General features: G+C 32.3%; 1 protein-coding gene across 1 annotated transcript in view; it reads left to right on the forward strand.

Annotated features, from left to right (window-relative positions):
* Nucleotides 1-8399: 8399 nt before the first annotated feature.
* Nucleotides 8400-17629, forward strand: part of LOC106690636 (uncharacterized) — a 28085-nt gene continuing 18855 nt past the window's right edge. The window contains exons 1-2 of the mRNA XM_014436139.2: nucleotides 8400-8565; nucleotides 17122-17260. The gene's annotated coding sequence lies outside the window, so the exon portion shown is untranslated. The remainder of the gene's footprint in view (nucleotides 8566-17121; nucleotides 17261-17629) is intronic.

The raw sequence follows: 17629 nt of genomic DNA on the forward strand, positions 1-17629 counted from the left end.
TAATTTTCAGTACCATACACTTAGAGCAGAACTCCCTCGGCTACAAACGGCCTCTATTTCCTACGTTTTAATAATATTTCTTAGTGTACAATAAATACATAATACAATACTCTTCACTGAGAAATCAATGATTAGAGAGTGTGAATAAATCCTAATGTAATGAATTTGAATCCCCCAGAAAAAATTAGTTTACCTTTGTATTATCCCGATAAGGTTAGACAATTATATATTTGTGAACAATGAAACATTACTAAATGAGATTATTCTAATTATTATTTGGTTATTAATGCTATTTGGAATTAACTTTTCTACAAACTTGTTAGGTCCTTCTACTGAAAAGTAATTTCAGGGCTAACAGTCCGTTAAGATGTTAGGAAATTGGGTCAAAATGTTTAGGAAATCTCTGATTTTGACCTTCAATCCTGCAAATCTGATTTTGACCTTCAATCCTGCAAATAAATTATTATAATAACTATCTTGTGACCCACAGAGGAGTTACACTATTTTGAATTCAATAACTGAAAAAAATTAATAATAATATTTTTTTTTAAGTTTAAAAGTTGTTCTGATCTCCCATAAGCATGTCTTTGGAGGTGGTATGTCCAGGTGGAATATGTTTAAAACTTTCAATTTCAATTAGCTAAATCCATGACAGAACCAGATAAAACTTTATTGAAAAAAGTTATTTTTTATTAAAAAAACTTTTTTTGTCAATAGCCTCAAAAACAATACAATATAATGAAGTTTAAATATTCGTTTAAACTAATTTATCTAATTATGATAAAGTAGACAACGAGTTTAAACAACTTCGTTCTATTGTATGTCACTTTGTATATGTTCCTAGATTTATTTTTATCGCTGTTTAAAAAATTGTTTTTTCTTCATCAATTTTGTGAGTTCATGTTCTAATTATCTTATGTATGATTAAAATTTCAATTAGATTTATAACGAACGAAAGTTGTCGTTTAACACTCCTGAAAATACTACAGACATAGCAGGCCTATAACACAGCTTTCCTGAGGCTGCTCCGGTAACGAGGGGACCTACAGAAAGGTCACATTCTCTCTAACTGCCATTTCCGCCCTGACCAAATAACTTTAACGACCTCTCCTTTAGCACCCGCCTTCTTCCAGCAATTAACTTCTGTACTTAGGTGTGATCCGGAACAAATGCGGGGACGGCAGGAGTCTTTGAGGTGTTTCATAGGAGGATCAGAGTCATGTTGATTGTTGGCCACTAAGGTCAGAAATAATACATAACCAAAACTGACCAAAAATAGATCCTTATCAAATTATTATTTTTATGAAACAAACATCGGTCCAAAATTATTTTGGCCAATCAATCCTCGTATCAAATGACCAAGAGGCTGGACTAAAACTTCAATTCTTCTTAGTATATTTATCACATATTCATTGTGTTGCCTTAGTAAATAATTTTAGCTTTGAATATCATAATCAAGACAAATATAAGCTAATTATGGATTTGGAAAAATAAAATCAAAATTAAGAATATTTGTTATTTGTTTATTAGTTATCGACTGAAATTTGCTTAAAATAAAAATATAGAGCCCAGATATAAAAAAACATTCATATTTTTCGCCGTTAAATAGAATTTATTAATGTTATGTACATATATACACTTTTTCTAGACTGTCAATGTATGTTTTATTGTGGGTCGTGAGAATCAGTCAATAAAACAACTATATTAAGGCCACTTTTTTTGGTTTTTTGATAACCTAACTGTCTTTTCTAACTGTTTATTTTTTTTTTTTTTTGTTTAATGGCTTTGTGCTTATAAGGTTGAACTAACATGAATTTTAATTTTTTTGCAAAAGGATGCGGTCAAAAAAACTCGAATAGTACAAATATAAAAACTATTTATTGTGAGCCAATAAATAATTGTTACCGCTCCATTTAGCCGGGATTAGTCAGGGCTAAAAAAAGATAAAACAACTAAAATAATTTATGAGAATATAAAAGGAAAATAATCAAAAAAAGGTAATTAATGAATAAAATAGGTCACCCACCTTAGTGAATGGAGGTAAGCACAAGAATAAAATGAAGGCAGATGCCAAGTGCCAACAGGGTAGAGGAGTAGGGGAATCGGTGGTTAACAAGTACGTTACATTTGAATGCAAGAAGATATAAATTAAAGATAATATTAAGAAAATATTAAATATACATAAACACCAAATGTTAATATACCTAATTAGAGGGAGAAACTATATATTGATAAAATCCAGAAATGAAAAGAATGAAAACTATAAATATAATATGGTGGAAAAAGAAAATATATCTCTATGCAATTTTGTATATTTTTATATAATTTCCGTTTCTAGTGTGTACTGTATTTTTATATTTATTTTTATCTACTGTTTTATTTCTGTTTTCATTAATTGTCTCGTACCTTTTAGTAATTCTTTAACCTTAACTTTATTTTAAATAATTTTCATTTTGTGCATATATTTACTAAATTGATTTACGTTTTATTTCCCACTTCTTTCATTACTTTGTTTGTAATAATTTTCATTTTGTAATTTTGTACATATATTTACTAAAAACTATCTACTAAAATCTTTTCGGATTTTATTATTTGATTTTATTTTTTTTTTTCCTTTTACTTAATTTATGTATTCTCTTCTCATACAGCCATAATCTTATTATAATACTATAAACTATTTATGTCTTTCAACACTATTTATGTATCCATAGTGTTAGTGATTTATTCAAATCTCCAATTATTCTGTATATCCCTTTTTTCATTAGTTGTTATCTTGTTTAGCCCTAATGAAGGTTTCAATTAAGGCCGATACGTTGGTACTAATAAAAAAAGTTTTTACTTATTTGTATTCTTCACTGATCGCAGCCCTAATCAAATTCTCCTCATAAATGTTTATATATTATAAATCACATTTAGTTACACCATAGTTTACTTTTATTTCATATTATCCATTTTCTTATTTTGTTAAATTATTTTAGTTGTGTGTATCCTTTTTTAGCCCTGCAAAGTGGGACGAAACATTAGCTCACATTAAATAGTTTTATTACTATTTATATTTTTTGACGGGACCCTTATTACACACGGTCAATCAACAATTTCCCTAATTTAAATTTTGTACATCTGATTTTTTTTTAATAGTCCAATTCTTATATTTTTTTTACGTAATAATTTCTTTGCTAGATTTCGTTTGAAACTGCTCTTTTCCCGATGAATCTTTGGGTGTATCAAATTTAAATCTATGTTACGAACAATAAAGTCGCAAAACATCGGCTCAATATAGGTGTTTCATTGGTTGATTCTCAATAGCTACAAAAATACATACAAATATTCGATGTTTACATCCCTAGCACGAACTCATCAAATCCTATGATAGATTGCCGTAACAACTTTGTGTTTGTACGTTACCTTCAGAGCAGGACTAATTAACAGAAGTTTGCTAATTGTATGGAAATATTTGCTTTTGCTATGAAGTAGCTTGGTTTACTATTCCTTATGTTTGCAATTGATTGACTGAAGGCAACCTTTACCACTAGGAGTCGTGTATTGTATGAGCCGTATTTTGCCTATCTTCTTCTCATCACCTCTATTTGTTGCGCAAGTTCAATAAAGAACAAACAACCATTATTATGTATTTTTGTTTCATAAGTTATACTGATGATTGTGCCAAGAATTTTCATTTTTCAGTAAATAGCCTAAACATTGTCGCTCCTGTATCTCAATTAGATACAGGTAGAGCCTTAGGGGTCTTTCTCTTGATGAGAAAGGACATAAATCTATCAATAGATCAATCGATCATAATACGAAGAAAAAAATAATCACTTTTTATAAATAATCTGCCATTTGGGTTCATGTATTACATCACTTCAAAAGAGATTGACAAAATATTTTGTAAAAGATCCTTTCCCATTCAACACCTCATTTTCCATAACTGTAACAGCTTTTAATGAAACTTGAGAGGTAAACGTTTAATTTGTAAGTATCATGAACACCGCATACTTTAAACCACTTTCTCAAGTAATAAATTAAAATTAAATTCAATTATTGGTTAAATCATGGATTTTACAGATATTTTTTATCCTCCTTCCGCAGCAGAAGAGTAGTCACTAGACTTACACATCCCAGTTATACAATAATGTTGTGAGGGTTACGTTTATTTATTTTTTTGAAACAATATTTTAATTTTACTAAAAATACCGCCCGGGTGCCCGGAGTTCCCCACCCTGGTCTCAGAATGGCTTGGCTCGCCATTATACCTCTATTTATAATAACTCCCTGAAGAAGGAATCATTTTTTCTTCCATCAAATAGGGGAAATCCGACTCGGCGAGGGAGGAATTCCCGGTATTTCTTGACGACCTTGTTCTGTATTAGATTATACCGATCAACCAGCATTTTAGGCCTGGGTTTTGATTTTATCAAAATACTGATACAAAAATGGTTTTAACTTGCGTATTTAGAAACTAGAAGTTTATTTCAAAGGCAAACAGCTGATACAAATAAATTTTATTTTGTGTAAAGTCTACAAAATTTACTACGGTTTGAAACTAAAATATGCTCGTATGACTACAACTTCACTATCTCTTCAAATACTACCCATCTTACTCCAAAATTCTAAAATTTTCGTTATCATCAAAAATATTTCTTTCACGAGAAAAAATATAATGAAATTGAAATAAATTTAATTGCCTTTAGTTTTAGCTCATAAGAGAATCATATACTCTCAAACAATGGCTACTAACCAAAAATAATGATAGTGGAATATTATAGAGCAAAAACAAATTACTTAAAAATATTTATTCGCATCCGTTATTAAAAATTAAAAGAGAATATTGGTGTATATTTTATTCTTTAGTATTTGAATTATTACTATTTTATTTTACATATTGGAAATATTATCAACTGAAACGAAGAATATTAAATAACTGTGTTACAAAAGAAAACAATTTAGCACTAAAATGTAATTTATGCTGAGGAAAGAGGGGAAGGAAAGAAAATGTTGCTGATCTTGTCGATTTATAGTTATTCGAATTTTATAGTAGATAAATATAAATAGGTCTTTTCTTCTGGGCTTTCTGGTTAGATATGCCACTGCAGTAACAATTTTATTACTTTTATAAATAAATCTTTAATTTTATTATATCATGAATGCACGGAGTGTTTCTGTCTACTGGCCAGGGTGGCTTTAAAGGTCCATAACTATTCTCAACAGGGATGTCGACAACTGAGCCCTATCTCTGAGAAAAATGATACAGCGGGCCCTTTGCCCTTCAATTGATACACTTTATTGTTTTGTTCCAATGAACACGTTTGACTGTCGGAAGAATGCTCAGAAAAGATTTTGGAATGAAAAAGCTGTGTTACGTCTACTTCTGACAGTTTTTGAGATTCAAAAAATGTCGTTGAAACAAGACTTAGAAGTAGTTTATTATTAGAATTTTTGTTTTTATTTTGCCAAGACTCCCATTGGAGTCCTATACTGAGTATTAGAATATGTCTAAATGTAAGTGATATTATTTATAATAGATACGTTTCCGAGAACTCACTGTTTGCACTCTTAGTTATTAAACCATGGAACCATATCTGTACTGGTATATTTCAAAATACCAAAAGAATAGGATTATGCCGGAATCGTTCAGGTTATTGCTTTATTGACATTTTTGCTTGAAAGATGGGTTCCGATGATGATTTTTACACGTTCCTTTTTAGAATTTATCCTCGAATTCTTTTCAGAAATTATTTTGAAATTCAAAAAGTATGGTGTGTGCCTAAATGTTTTTATGAATCACGTAATTTAAGGCTACTGATTACTGCTGTGTTATAGAGCATTATTTGTAGGAATGAGAAAGCTGTACTGAAATTTGTACTTGGTGAATGTTTTATAATTCGTTAGTTGTAAATATCGTTATTTATTTTGATCAAAGGCTGTAACGCTCATATTTTATTATGTATAATTCAGGAGACTGGTTCTACAGAAAGGATGTTGAATCACTTATTTTATTTTAATCAAATAACCTGATATTATAAGGTGCAATATAAACTTTAAATTGGAAAAGAACTAACTAACCACTAACATAAGTATCTTAGCCCCACTCAAAGTTTGTACACAAATCGGTGTATCAAAATTTCATATTGAAAATAAATCGAGAATAGATATTGTAAATATCACCATATATATCTCTGGCTAGGAAGTAATGATAAGCAAAAAAATAAAGATTATATATTTATCATTGATATTACAAAACTAGACGCCATCAATCGATGATACTTCGTTTTTGTAGCATAAACCGAAATATCTGCAAAATATGAAGTGATGGCATTCAATTTTTGACCATCGGTAAACTTCACTTGATTTTACCCTATTGTTCCTATATAACCTAGCGTAGAAATGGAGTTGTGTTACCTGGAGTTGTAGTTCCCTCAAGCACTTTTCATCACCTTCACTTTATAGGTCTGATAAGTAATTATTCACCTGTTAATCAAAACTTGCTACCCTTGCCCATAGTTACCTCGGAGCCTCACCTATGTAAAACATCGACTTCATAAGCAGTCAACAAACTAATGATCACTTTGCTGATATGGAACCACTGATCGTCTTGTATTTAATGTACATATAAGATTTTCGTTTTGTGGCTCTATGGAATATGGTTTGCTCACTTAGGTAAAGTAGATACTTAATCTGAAATATCGATAAAGATTATATCCTTCCCCTTATAGTCTTAACTAACGAAAGATAAATTTATTATCACTCATCAATTGTGGGACTTTTTTCACATTTATCTTTTTATTAGAACAAATATATACATTAGGCACTGTCAGACATCACCGCAAATATTTTCAAAAATAAGGAATCCGTGTACACTACATTTGTACGTTCCGACTTACATTTGTCACGGAGATAGAAATCAACCAAGACATTTCTCGTAGGGAATTCTTTTCTTATTTTTATCAGAAATGTACAGGTTAGCTTGAAAAGGATATGGTACAAGATTTTTTTTCCTTGTGTGATATGTATTGAGGTGAACATAAGAAAACTCTTTCCAAGTAATCCACAAAATTTACTTCAACAGCATTTTCTGTAGGCTGAAGCCTTCGAAATTTTGAAACTTTTTGTTGTATTTAATTTTATTTGAACCTCTATTAATAAATTTCCTTGAAATTGTTTGGAATATTCAAAATATCTCGACAACCATTGCTCCTTAGTATTTTGTTTTTAGTATACTTCCCGAAACAAATATAAATGTTTCCTTGATGAAAGGAATATGGTCCGGGTGCGGTCAAGAAAAACTCAAATAGTAGAAATATACTAATTTAATGAGCCAACGTTTCGCCCCACGTTGCAGGGCTTCTTCAGGGCCCTAACGTTGGCTCATTAAATTAGTATATTTCTACTATTTGAGTTTTTCTTGACCGCACCCGGACCATATTCCTTTCATCTTAAGCCCTGAAGAAGCCCTGCAACGTGGGGCGAAACGTTGGCTCATTAAATTAGTATATTTCTACTATTTGAGTTTTTCTTGACCGCACCCGGACCATATTCCTTTCATCTTCACACACGGTCAATCAATAATCTTCCAATAAATGTTTCCTGGATGTTTATACTTATATGAGCTAGAGTTTCCTCATTCAGAACACAGTTCTCTGTGATTTTTTGTAAGCTGGTGGGCGGAGATGTAGCCGACCCAAAATATACAGTTGAATTACTATATATTATAAAATATGAAATAAAAGGAATTAACCTTACTCATGTAATTATGAATATTAACAAAAGATACAGGAGGACATCTATGAACAATTTCAATCCTTATATTTAAAATAAACTATTAGCAATTAGCCATTACGAAAAATTATTCATTCTCACTATTCTTTAATAATATTATGAATTACGCATAAATTTATTAAATACGATTCATGTACATGTTTTAAAAAATAAAATTGAATTAAGATATTATCCAATTAAAATAGACATTTATTTTAAATTAAATAGAAACTTTTACTTTTAATTTTTTTTTTTAGAAATCTATGTAAATAATTGAAAAGGAAAATGTACCAGATATTCAGAGTTTCTGAAATAGTATCTTTCCTTATCAGATAGATCCTGCTGAATTCATTTAATGAATCTGAACTTTCATCTGCTAGCCTAAAATTAACTATTAAATACTTCCTGCTAAGTCTTAGGTGGGATACCTTCTCCATTCTTCGTGGTGGGCGCTGATTTCTCGTATGGATTTAAAATCCAACAGTTATTTACCAAGTGGTCTATTTTGGTACCCAGTTCGCTCTTTTCTAGGTAATTTTAGATAATTTGATGTTCTGTTAATTTTTCCGTTAAAAAAATTATATCTGTTTCTTTATCTGTGTCTTATGAATGTCCTCGTGATACTTATCATCTGTTGCAGAACTGCTGAGTGCCAGCCTGAGGCAGCTGCAGAGATCGGGCTGCCAGGAGCTGAGCCTCTCCTGCCCGCAGGGGACCTCGATTGCTCTAGTCTCCGCCAGGTACAGCAAGGATGTCTTCTGTCCCGGGGTGGAGTACAACCGAAACTGTCCTCTTCCGAGTTCGTTGCAAGTGAGTACTGGTTTAAATATCCATTGTTAAATGAATTAAATCGGGTGCGGTGCGTGCATCACACATCAACTTCCACTAACAATAAAAATTCGTACTTTAGAGATTCTCTAAGTGAAAATTACGAACATTCATTTTTTTAAATACAACCAAGAATAGTAACTTAACGAACTTAAAACAGTAATTTAACGAAAAATAACTTTACAAGAAGAAGATCTTTACAATTCAATGCGATCGGAAGACCATAACGTTTTTCGATCTCAACTCCTGTGGCTATTTTTCCGTTAGGTATTATGGACATGTAATTCTTTGATATATTGTATACATAGCTGTCCATTTTTTATAATTGCTAACAATGGTAACTCATTATCTAATCATTCCAATAATAAAAAATTAAAGGTACTTTAGGAGAATATTTTTTACAATTTTTTCATATGTGTGCTGTAAACTGTTTAGTACTTTATTTGTACTATTTCAATGAGGATAATTCCTAGCTGAACTTAAAGATCATCAGAGCAGTATTCAAGAAAATCCTAAAATCGATTATAAATATAAAGTGGCACTTCCGGTTTATCGAGGGCACCCAAAACTCATTCTAAAATTGAAATATTTGTTTAAATAAATGGGTGTAATAAATTTTACTGTTGACTGTGATAAATAATTTTAATTTTTAATTTTCTAAAGATAGCCATAGAAGTGGGATTCTTTCCTTGGTAACAAAAAGAAAGTAAAAACGAAAACATTAATTTGATTAATGGAATATGGTCCGGGTGCGGTAAAAAAGAAAACTCAAATAGTAGATAATTATACTATTTTATTGAGCCAACGTTTACACTATATCAATACATCAATATATGTATACAATATACCACTATCCTTCCTGTTTCATTTATATTCATGTTTCTATCTTTTAATTTATGTTCATGTGTTACCTTCTTAAGTGTACTTATATTAATTACTTTATTATTAATTTTCAGAAAAGTGTAGAATATAATCTACACTTTTCTGTATCCACGCTCATTTGGTATCTTTTGTTTCTTAATCACTTACACACATTGTATCCCATTATGTTATACTTCACTTTTCCTTTGTTTTTCTATCTGTTTTTTTAAAAATATTTCTTCTCCCCCTATTAAGTATATTACCATTTATTGTTCACCTAATTTAAATACATTTTTACTATGTTTACTTTACAAATGATTTTCGTTATTGTGGCATAACTGCCATCCCCACTCCTCCCAATACAAACCGTCACTTTGTCTTTGACTGCCGTCAAAACAGGTATGCATTCTGTCTCATCATTTGATTTGTAATTTTTTCTTCTTTTTTCATCTCTTACCATTACTCTTTTCATTTACTATTTACAATCTTTAATTTTTCTTATTATATCTTACTTTTCATTTTATACCCCTGTTATTTTACACTTGAGTTTTTTTCTTTTTTCCTTTTTGTAACTATAGTTAAAAAAGATTTAGCACACTTTTTAGCCCTGGCGAAGCCCTGCAACGTGGGGCGAAACGTTGGCTCAATAAAATAGTATAATTATCTACTATTTGAGTTTTTTTTACCACACCCGGACCATATTCCATTCATCTATACACACGGTCAATCAATAATCTTCCATTAATTTGATTATGATTTCAATATACTGTAGCTAACCCGATATAATTGTCTGGACATCGCCCAATTTACCGGTCGCTTGGCGCAGTATAGCTGCCCTACACGTCAACCACTATGATTTCCATAGAATATATATTCTTTAATTTCATACAACTAACAGCCATAGAATAAATTTTAATATTCATCAATTTATTATTGAAACGAATAAACATTACAATATAATCTTTCGATCAATCCAAAGTTTACGTCTTACACGTAGGCCATTCTCTCAATAGCGTTTAATTGCACAAGGTAAATAAATTAGTGCAACTTGATTAACCAAAGTGTGAATTTCCCCTTCAGGGAATTGGATCCTCGGGAAGCAGGGAACATCAATATGCACAGTGGATCAGTGCATTCAGGTGCTGTTTCTGGAATATATATTGGATATTTCTTTCATTATGCCTTCTCTGGATCTCTCCTCCTTCTAATACCTTTTGTTTCTTACTTAAGGACATACAGCTAGTTCTGTGGGACTTTCTATCCCCTTCACGACCGTTGGCTGGTTCCCTACAGAGTGGAGTTTCCATCCTGCGAGGATTTACGTAAAACTTATTCAGTCAATTTATTTCCTAACCAGCTACGTAACCTACTGAACACGCCTACTAGTATATAAAAGCTTATATCTTCAACTGAAGGTAGAACTAAATAATTATACTCAGCCACCTCGACAATACAACAATGGCCATACTAATTTTACATATAAGTGGTGTTTACAAATAAAAATATAAGATACAAAACAATCGAGATCTTTATCCTTCTATTAAATATACATAAACGACTACGTTATACTGTTGAAAATTAACAGTTTAAGCATATTTATTGCAGAACATAAAAAGGAAAATTGAAAAGTCTGTTACTGTAGGAAAATTATAGTGACTTTATGTGATGAATATAAAAAGATGGTCTGGGTAGAGGTAGATACGATTCATCAGTAACTGACGTTTTGCCTTATTTTGCAGTGCTTCATTACGGCTAAATAAAAGCAAGATACTAACTACACATAGTCTTATCATATGTTATAATGTTTGTATCTTGGTTTCATTCAGCCTTGATGAAACCTTGAAAAGTGGGGTGAAAGGTCGATTACTAATAGTTTCTTTTGCAATTTTCATACCTTGCTTGACTAAAAACAGGACCATCTTCCAACCATTTAAATACTACAAATTTCGTTTTCCATAAAACATGAAGTACAATTTTTTTTTTTTTTAAATCAGACATTCGAATGAAGTCTTCTTTCTTTCAAATAGGAATTATTTTAGATTATCACATTTTTCCTATAACATTTTGTTCTCATAAAAGTATTTTAAAAAATTACGATTATAAATTTATTTCAAATGATATAGATACCAATTCAACTGTATATTTTTTTTTACAATTGGATCCCAAATTTATTATCCAGAATTCTTTCATAATTGAAAGGAACATACTAAAATAAAATGGGATAAAGAAGAAATTTCACAGAGTGTATGCCAGGAACAATACTCGTTAGAGTTTACATGTTTTAAATTTTAGGGAACACACAAATTCATTACTGGTAACATTCACGAAAGATACATCTCTATGTTTCTCCGAATAAAAATAAAAAAAGAAAAAGTAACATAAAAAAATATCTATTATGCTATTAAATGAACCGAAATGTGGAAAAAAAGAATGGATAAAACAATTAAGCTCCTACTGACTTGGGTTGATTTTCATCATAAATAAATTACAGACGCCAAAGTTGAGTCAACATTTTTAAAGAACTTGTTAATAAAAATCTTTTTTTTTTAAATATTTATTTATTGCTATTTAGAACTGTACATTATAATAAATCTGATCTAAATTAAATTGGAGTATTACAGGCGTGTAGAGAAACTACCCATAGGTAGCACTCTAATGACATTTTACATTAGCTGGTCTCGTGGCCATCTTCTTTTCAGGCGCCTCGAAGGATTTTCAGGAATGGGATAGGATGCAAGATTAGAAACTAAGGGGTTTGAGTGGTTAGAGAGTTTATAATGGAAGGAGTGATATCTGGTTCGGGCTAGATCGGTTACATAGGGAACATTAAGGTCTTTATGTATGATTTTATTTGTGACAAAGTAAGGAGCATTGAGGATTTTACGAAGGATTTTAGATTGTAAGGATTGAATACGAGAGGAATTCGAAGGTTTAGTGGAGCCCCAAAGCTCAACTCCATATGTCCAGATTGGCCTTATTACAGTCATGTAGATCAGTGTTTTGTAATGTGTTGGAAGTTTAGACCATTTGTCTAGTAAGTGCTGTAATAGTCGAAATCGACGTGCAGTTTCCAGTCTTTTCAGTCTGGTGTGAGGATTCCAGGTTAATCGCTTGTCCAAAAGGCCAAGGTAGCGGATCTGTTCGAAAGGGGTAAGAGTAACATCGTTAAATGAAACTGTCAGTCAGTAGGTTTACGACGAAGGGTAAAGGTGATTTGATGGGATTTGTTGGAATTTATCTTAATCCTCCAATTACGACAACAATCTTCGAGGGCTGTGATATGGGATTGGAGATTTTGGGATACAATTAATGGGTTATTATTAACAGCGAGCACACATGTGTCATCGGCGTACGTGGTGAGGATAGTGTTAGGATTGGTTGGAATGTCAGCTGTATAGACGGTGTAAAGTATGGGACCAAGGATACTACCTTGAGGAACACCAACGGACTGAGAATAGAGCGATGAATAGGAACCATTGTGGTTTACTTGATAAAATCTATCAATGAGAAAGGAACGAATGATGAGAAAGTATGTAGGAGGTAGGAATTTACGGAGTTTGTAAAGCTGTCCCGGGTGCCAGACTCTATCAAAAGCCTGTTCTACATCGAAAAAGACTCCCGTGCAGTACATTCCGCGCTCCAAAGAAGACGAGACTACGTCCACTACACGATGACATTACTGGATAGTAGAGTGGGATGTTTGAAATCCAAACTGGTGATTAGGGATTATATGATTGGAATCCAGCATGGGGTATAAGCGTTTCAAAATGAGTTTTTCAAGGATTTTGCCCATGATCGGTAATAGAGAGATAGGGCGATAGAATGATGGGTATTCTGGAGGCTTTTGGGGTTTGGGAATCATTTTAACTAATAAAAATCTATTTTATTAAATGTCAGTTTTAAAACATAGTTTTAGGTTTGACTTAATTTTAAATAGTACTTAGTCTGATTTGACAGATAATCTTTGGTTAAATTTAGTGTGCCTTCATTTTATAGATGATTATTTAGCACATTTAATCTTTATGGTTATCGTATATAAAAATATTCACCGGTTAGTGAATATAAAATTTAAATATATAATATAATACAACCTTACCTTTGAGAACAAATTCCCAGAACAGCTACACTCTATTGAGGTCATTCCATTTGCACCATTCATTAAGAGTTCGTATGAAACCGCGAAGCAGTACCCGGAGGGGTATCGCTCATCCGTGGAGTACCCCAGGGGTCTGTTCTATCTCCAGTACTTTTTTCGGTATACACAGCAGAAACTGTTGAAGCCAAGTATGATAGGGCTACGGTAGTGGTTTTAGCTGACTATATAGTCATCTACAGTACTAATGAGTGCAGCGACAGCTCTACGGCAGGTGGAGAAGGCTTCTACAAAAATTAGTAAGAAACTGTAACGGCTGAATATTACAGTTAATCCTGATACGACCGAGTTTATCATTTTTTTCAGAAGAACCAGCGCCCTCTCCAAAGAGTAGCAGGATGGATGATGTTAATCACTTGCTAACATCTTTTTACGTTCCTCTCTGCCTCAAATTAGTAATTTATAAAAGTATACATAGACCGCCTCTCCTCTACGGAGCAACTATGCCGGTTAACATAGCAACCACAACAGTAAAGAAACTTCAACACATTAAGAGTAGTATCCTGAAACAGTATTCTTTACAAAGAGCGAAAACTGACTACATTCATACGACACAAAGACATCAAATTCTTCGACTTTCTCCAACACTGCACCAATAAACTATTCCTCATAATATCACCAACAGAACGCCTACAATGGTTGATAATACACAAAAACAGTCTTTACAGTCACAACCTCTTGTCCGTTAGGACTACTAACTTACTGCTGTTAACTTACTGACAGACCGTTTTTTCCCTGTATATTCGACATATTTCTTTTCCTCAGACCCCTTTTAAAATACATCAAAAGCAGTAAAAGAGTTTGATTTCATCAATTCTCGCTACCTCTCCCCCTAATATCAAACCATACACATTCATGGGGCTTACAAAATTATTGTTTATTATTAATTTATTAATTATCATTAAAAATAATTACATACAAATATAAACCATTATTTATATAGTTACTTATGTTTATAATTGTTTCAAATGACAAAACGAGGATAAGAAAGAAAATAGGTTTGAATGGATAAGATAAAGTTTGGAAACTACCGAAAATAAATTGAAGTTTCTTTAATGAAATTATAGTATTTAGAAAAGCAGGTCCTAAAATCAGGTTCATGGAAGAACCTGGAAATGTAGTATTTATTTTTTATTATATAACCTGAATATGGAAGAATTTAGGCAATGACAATAAACCTTAGAGAATTGTTCCCATTCTTCTCTTAGTAACGTTACGAAGATCAAATATGGTAAAGTATTCAGGTAAAAGCCGCTTGGGACATGTGTCGAAGAAGTTGGAGAATGGCTTCATCAGAATGGGAAAGTTTAAAACAATATTAACCCACCACTTTTCGTAAGATAAAGATTTTCCGAGTTGAAGCATCTACACAAAGTTTCCGCTTCATCATGGAAATATGAAATGGAAATCAGGAGTCTCCTTTCTGTTTAGGTTTATATTGACTTTCATTTTGATTATTAAAAGTTCTCAGATAGAAGTAATTGTGCACTTATGGTTACTAAAACGACCAATATGATTACTAAGATGTATTAATGATGGAAGAAGGTAAATGAAACCTATACCAACAGCTCTCTAATGAGGCTGGTATTTGCAGGCCGAAAGATACACAGTAACTTTGAATTAAGCAAATATTATTTCTAATCCCTATATCTTTGTTCAACATAGTATGTGTGCATGTTATTAGAATATTTCTGCAAAATTTGTGACCTACCATAACGTAGGTCTATACTCTTTACTATCACTTACCGATATATGGAGTATATAGTAAGGGGAATTATTGCGATTGTACAAAATTTCGAACATGTTTTTTTGATGGGAGTAGTCAAAGGATGATCTATTACTTTTTTTTCAATGGTCGGTAAAAATCTTAAAGACACGGATAGGCCCGTACCTATCCGTGTGTGGGAATCTTACCCACTACAACCATCGCCCTACACCTGTTCATTCCTCTCCACAGGACCGCCGCTAGGCATTACTCCGTAGAGGGAAATGGCTGAGTGCCACGTTTCCATGCTTTTCACGCCTTCTAGCCCTCTCTTCCGCTATGATTCTCTTTAGGACGACTGTGGTGAATCTCTTCACTGCGTCCCAATGCTGCTATGAGCGCAGAATGTGGCTTACTACATCTAGTCTGATGCTACCTTCATACACTCTCCCGCTTCTTTCTTACGTAAAGCGAGTGCTAGCGAAAAATACGTGTCTCGCTGTTTCCTCTTGTCTTGGCATGCAGGGCATTCTGCGCTGTTGTCCAATTTAAATCGGCATTAGTATGCTCTAAAGCATCCATGTCCTCTCAACGGGTTACGTAGAAGTACCTCAACATGCCGGCGACCATACCAAGGCACACATCGGGTATTAACCTGCGAGTCCACCTCCCCGAATCTGCAGCCTCCCAACGCTGTTGCCACCGATCGATGGTTATTATTTGCTCTTCTTCTCTGGAAATGTGTAAGCAACGTCACAGATGCATAGTGCCTACTTCTTTCTTCAAGAAGGAGTTCTACAGGCGACATTCTAGAAATCACGCACACCGCCTCGTAGGAAACAGTTCGAAAAGCACTGTCCTTAAAGAAACTCTATTTGTACTTGTGTGTGTGTGTGTGTTAGCCTAGCTCAAAAACGAAAAGTCCTACGAAACTGAAATTACATATTATCCTAGAATGTGACAGAAACTTTTTTCATAAAACCGCCTAAAAGTGCAATTATTTTTCAGATTTTTGCGAAAGCAGCTCTATTGATTTTGACTAAACTCGGCATTTCTTGGTACAATTAAATGGTCATAAATTTCAGCTAAGTCGTATCCTCGTATAAATATTCTGACAGGGCTTAAATTGCGATTTTTTCCAAATTCGTAAAGTATCTTTAAAGTTGTTTATTTAAAAAAATATATGCTGCTATCATTATTAACAATAACGAACAAGAAATAAATGCAAAATATTAAATAATTTTATAAATAACCAAGGAAAAATTGAGAAATCCGATAAGAACAGGAAAAGTCGGGGCCGATCTTAGGAGATCGTATAACGCCTCTTTTATATTTTGTAAAATTGTTATATTCTTTGCATGAAAAAAAATTATACTCGTTATTCTCATATCTAATTTTTAAAATAAAAAAAAAATTTCTGTTCATAATTTTCGTCTTGTTAAGATTAAAACAGAGTTTTGTTTTCAAAAATCACAAAAAAAAAAAAAAAAAAAAAAAATCGAAAACTTCAACTTGTGGACTTATGTTGGGAGGTAAGTGAACGTTGTGTAATGCACGCACCGCATCAGTTTTGGGTATCGATTTTAGAAAGATTTATAAATTAAAGCAAAAATGCGTTAATATATTAGTTTAAGTTATTTTAGATATATCTATCTGCTCCTGGAATGAATCCATATAAATTTCAGTGATAACTCACATTATTGGAAAAATAATACGAAATTAAAGTGCAATTACTTCATGCACATTGTAACATAAAAAAAAAATAAATAAAAACTATTCTACATTTTGAATTCTGCTAACATCACTAACATCCCTTCAGTACTCTCTGTTGCAGACGGCAATCGAAAAGTGCCAGAAGAAGAGGCACTGCAAACTGATTCCATCCTTAACCAGTTACGGGACAGACCCCTGTCCTTCCAAACCGAAGCATCTACACGTCATCTACACCTGCAGGCCATGTGAGTATAAGATATTAAACAATATTTTATCATTTTAAACCAAATACAATTTAACTAAGTAACAGTGATAACGAATTAAATATCAATAGGCCCTAGTTACTTCCAAATAAATATTCTTATCAGTTAATTTCAACACAAAACAACATAAATAGTGTAATGATTAATTGGTACAACTGAGAAATAGTATTGCATATAATTTATGCCGTGTACGGGGCTCGGGGTTTCTAAGCCCGATTAGGGGTTCCCCGTACAAGTATTATATTGAAATTTATTCATATATTAATGTATTTATATTATTTATTTATATTATATATTTATATTATGTATTTATATTTATTTGTATTATGTATCTCTATCGGTTCCTGATGG

This window comes from Halyomorpha halys, unplaced genomic scaffold, assembly GCF_000696795.3.
Source record: "Halyomorpha halys isolate HHAL.00 unplaced genomic scaffold, Hhal_1.1 Scaffold1785.1, whole genome shotgun sequence".
Classification (NCBI taxonomy): Eukaryota; Metazoa; Arthropoda; class Insecta; order Hemiptera; family Pentatomidae; genus Halyomorpha; species Halyomorpha halys.